This window comes from Oncorhynchus keta, chromosome 29, assembly GCF_023373465.1.
Source record: "Oncorhynchus keta strain PuntledgeMale-10-30-2019 chromosome 29, Oket_V2, whole genome shotgun sequence".
Lineage (NCBI taxonomy): Eukaryota > Metazoa > Chordata > Actinopteri > Salmoniformes > Salmonidae > Oncorhynchus > Oncorhynchus keta.
This window is the reverse complement of record NC_068449.1, coordinates 45935485-45939774: the sequence shown is the minus strand read 5'-3', so window position 1 is coordinate 45939774 and position 4290 is coordinate 45935485. Positions and strand designations below refer to the sequence as shown.

Sequence of the window (4290 nt, the reverse complement as noted above, 5' to 3'; positions counted from 1 at the left end):
TATTTCTCAAAAACGTTTGTATGTTGTCCCATACAATAATCTGTACTCTTAAAGTTTTGTTCCTTAAAAAAAATCTATATATGTATTGTTTTTTTGGATTTCAGGATATGCCCCAGCAGTGAGGACATAGTTAATAAAGGACAGGATAAAGCTGTGAAGAACTACTAGTGTTGAGTGGAGGTGGTATATGTCCGCTCTCCGGCGACACCTCACGGTCACATAGAGAAGCAGCAGCAGTTTCATAACAGGGCTTTTATTTTGACATGATAAAAACCCGGAGTTTGGTTGTGCAACCGACAAATGGCAGCCGCTGTGCTCGCGGGTTAAAAGTAAAAACACAAACAATTGTACCCCTCTGCCCGCTGTCTTGCTGGTAAACAACTTTACTTAATTGCAATTTCCAAAACGCTGGAGAGTTTAGCCTACCGCTAAGTTAGTTAGCGCATGCTTTTTTTTGCGATTGATCTGTTGGAGCCTCCAACGCCGGTGAAGGATAATGCTTCTTCTCATTCGGAATCCAAAGCCAAGAACTGCGATCTGTGTCCTGCGGTGAGAGCCCATATCGAACGAAACAAACAGCGGGCTCTGATGCTGAGGCAAGCCCGACTGGCCAGCAGACAATCGGCAGGAGAAGGGGTGGAACCTCGGCTGAAGTCGCCAAGACAGTCGACTCTGGAGAATGGTTCTTCATTGACGGAGAGCGACAGGAGGAGCAAAGGACAAAGAAGGTTGTGCATCAACCAGGCATGTGCATTAATAGTCAGTCAAATATGGCAGGGGGAAGTATTCACATTTGTTGCATGATGTAAATAGAATTAATCTTATCTGCAGATCCTCTGCATGTCCGGTGTAACAGAGAAAGTTGCATTGTTGGTTCATGTGCGGCCCTTTGTGGATTAATTTCATTCCACATGCCAGTTGCTGAGTGGAGTCAGTTTCAGGTATTACAGACGTCCCCTATTTATAAAGGAAGTTCATAATGACAACCGTCCAACCACTATCTGAATGACTGTAGATCAGTTTTTACTGACAAGACACCTTGGCTAACCTCTCCCTCCTAGTACTCTCTCTGCACTGCCTGTGATTCGGGATAAGTGTGTGTGCGCTAAAATGACTAGAATGTAATCATTTTAAATGTACTAGTAGTGTATTGTCAGTGTTGAGCCTGGGTGCCAGTCTACTGAGTGTTGCGCTCTGCTGCTCTCTCTGACTCCGTCCTCCCCCTAGCCCCCGGTGATGGAGGCTGACTGTCTGCTGTGTGATGACTGTGACACGCCGTTTGATGGATTCATACCTCAGCGAACGGCTTCGATCTGGCAGTCTGTGACAACTGCAGGTAAAGTCAAACTTCTTGTGTCAATGACAACCAACACAAATAACTATATATATTTATATTGTTGTTGTTGTACAGTGTGCTTCTCATAATAGAGTTCACATGTGTGCAGGACAAGTTGATCAGTATGACCGGTTGATTGCTAGAACCACATATTCACTATAAACGGAGTGCACTGCAGAATTACATTGCATTGTGCTTCAATGGTAAGAGGATGCAAAAATGCATCTGAACAGGTATTCTGTCTTGTCTTTCCTCTGTTAATGTCCCCCCGATCAGAGACGACGAGGTGAAACACAAGCTGATATCCCGTACGGAGGCTCAGCAGCTCTACCTACTGAAGGACTGTGACCTGGACCAGAGGGAGCCAGTGCTGAGGTTTGTCCTGAAGAAGAACCCCACACAACCCTCACCGGGGAGACATCAAAATCTACCTCGAGCTGCAGGTAGGACGAGCTAACCGATACCAACCATCACTGGTTCTAACCGGCTGGTAAAGTTGGTAAAGTCCATTTCAGAAAATGGAGTTGCAACAGAGCGACACCACCCATCCCAGAAGCAGAGAAAATGTCTAACTGACCTCTTGGAGACAAGGGCCTTTCTATCCTAATCAGACAGCACCAAATGTTCTGTAAACACCAGCCAGAGAGGCTTGTAGGAAGACAAAACAAAAAGGCAGCGACTGTCAGCTGTTACAGAATCACAGTGTTCACAGGATGTCATCAGTACAATACAACAGTGAATAATCAGTGTGTCCTTGTACATCCAGTCTGGCGTCAACCACTATCAACAGATAGGAGAATAATCCATAACATTCACTATCAAGTCTAGTGACCATCAACCTGCACCTTGAGTGTCACAAACAGAACACTGGAAATCATGTGTATTACAGAAAAGGGTAAATATATTTTAGCTAAACAGTGTTTTAACCACTCTAAACTGAATATGAACTTAAGTCATCTTAAATTTCCCCATTTGTCACCTTTTCTCATTCCAAAACTATCTGAGCGATAGTGACATAGAGAGAACACTAGCACCCCCCAGTGGATTGTAGAAAACACGTCATTCAGTTGTATTTCTTTGTCATTGACTTAAATGAAAAAAGCCACACGCTGTGCTTGCCATTCCATTTGTGTTTACTGAAGGCTGTAAACACAAGCGATACTGGCAAACAGTGTGCAGACTTGTATTTTTAAGTCATTAATTGAATAATTCCTACACGCCTGTTATTGATGGGATAGTTTGTTTCTCTGTTGTGAACAGAGCTGTTGTCGTGCAGTGAGGACCAGCGTGTGGACAAAGGACACCAGTGCTCAACAGCACGGCCCTGATGAACTAGTGGATGAAGAGGAGGATCTCTACAGGAAGGCCTGTAAACACCTGTGGACACAAACTGGCCTATGAGGAGATGTAGCTTTGTGTCTTTTAAATCAGAGGCTCACAGGGGGAGTTTTTTTTGTGGGTCTCTGGTAATACACCAGACATGTAAAACTGAGATTCAAATGAGTGATACATCATACTTCTCACATGCCTTGAAGCTGAAGCAAGGAGGCCTACCTGAAATTGTCTCAGCACATGCCATACCACAAAGCCACCGCAAGAGAGCATTAATACATCAAAACATTTTTTTACAGACAAACGTACACCGCTCAGAAGCTGGCGATGGCTGCAATGTTATGTTATCAATTGTTTAGCATGTTAACTTCCATTTTGTATTTGTCACTTCTAAGATGTAATGTGTAGAAGGATCTGCATGTGCAAAATAAATATATTTTTCCATAATGTGATCACTTTTTTTGCGTCCCTACTTGACTTGTTTTAGATCTGTAGACAATCTCTGAAACGAATGTGCCGTTTTTTCCCACCTTGGTTAAGATAGATAGATTGATAGATAATTATTGTATTAATCCACAATCAAGAAATAGATTTAATTTGCATAACATTAATTCAAAATGGTAGTCAACTTTCTTTTCGCCCCTTTGCTTTCTGTTGCAGAATCACGCTGTAAGTAATGTGTCGTTTTTATGATCTGCGTCGTTTGATTTTGGTCGCCTGCTCCAGTCCGTGCACGTTTTGAATATTTGTGCTCCGAACCAGGCTTCTGAAGCAACCTCTAGTTATAACCACCCGCACGTAGTTCATCTAATGAGTGAAGGACTCCGTAGTCCAGACGGTACAATATGACTCCCCCTTTTTAATTTGAATGGTATTATTTTGTCCAACAATACGTATCGTCGTGTCTTTCTTTTATGCAAACGAAAGCTGCTATGCTGTTGGATGTGACTCAGCATGTCGCGCTATATCAATTTAAATGCAGCGCTTCGTGGTTGACTTTTTAAGGGGGGAACGGGTCGAAAGCGGGGATCGTCAACTAAATTCAGTCGCGGGCCAATTTATTTCCCCAAATAATTTTGTAGACTGCAAATTGACCGCAAGAAGCCCAAACGGGTATATTTGACTAAAACATAATCGTTTCCAACTTTGCTTACATTTAGTATACAATCAAATCTCTAGTATACGTGGGAATACTTGGGAACAGATTTCCAAAATGAAAATCATTCTTTGCACAGAGAACTTGGGGAGCCAAATAAAACCATGCGTGGGCAAAAGTTCAGGCCGCCAGTAGGCCGGACCCTGGCATAAAGGCTACTGTAGGCCGGACCCTGGCATAAAGGCTACTGTAGACCTATAGCATACCTAAAATGTGGGTACAGGCTATAGTGGGTACTGAATTGTTTCAAAGAGATGTCCTGTCCAGAATTACAATCTGCAAGCTCCAACATTTTCGGTGAGTTTTATAAGAAAAATATAACCCTGATCTATGATATTGATAATGTACTGGTGTGGTGAAAAGAGAATTTTAACTATATCCCCAAGCAGTCACATCAAGCCCATGGCAAATTGAACATCATATTTCTTAGGGGCTACGTGAATGTAAGGTTTAAACTATTGCATTC

General features: G+C 42.7%; 1 long non-coding RNA gene and 1 pseudogene across 1 annotated transcript; both read left to right on the top strand.

Annotated features, from left to right (window-relative positions):
• The first annotated feature begins 254 nt into the window (after window positions 1-254).
• LOC118361855 (DNA repair protein complementing XP-A cells homolog) lies at window positions 255-1779 on the top strand (annotated as a pseudogene).
• A 6-nt stretch (window positions 1780-1785) lies between these two features.
• On the top strand, window positions 1786-3120 carry LOC118362990 (uncharacterized). Its single transcript, XR_004821302.1, has 2 exons — window positions 1786-2231; window positions 2597-3120. It is a non-coding gene; the product is annotated as an uncharacterized LOC118362990 (long non-coding RNA).
• Window positions 3121-4290: the final 1170 nt, after the last annotated feature.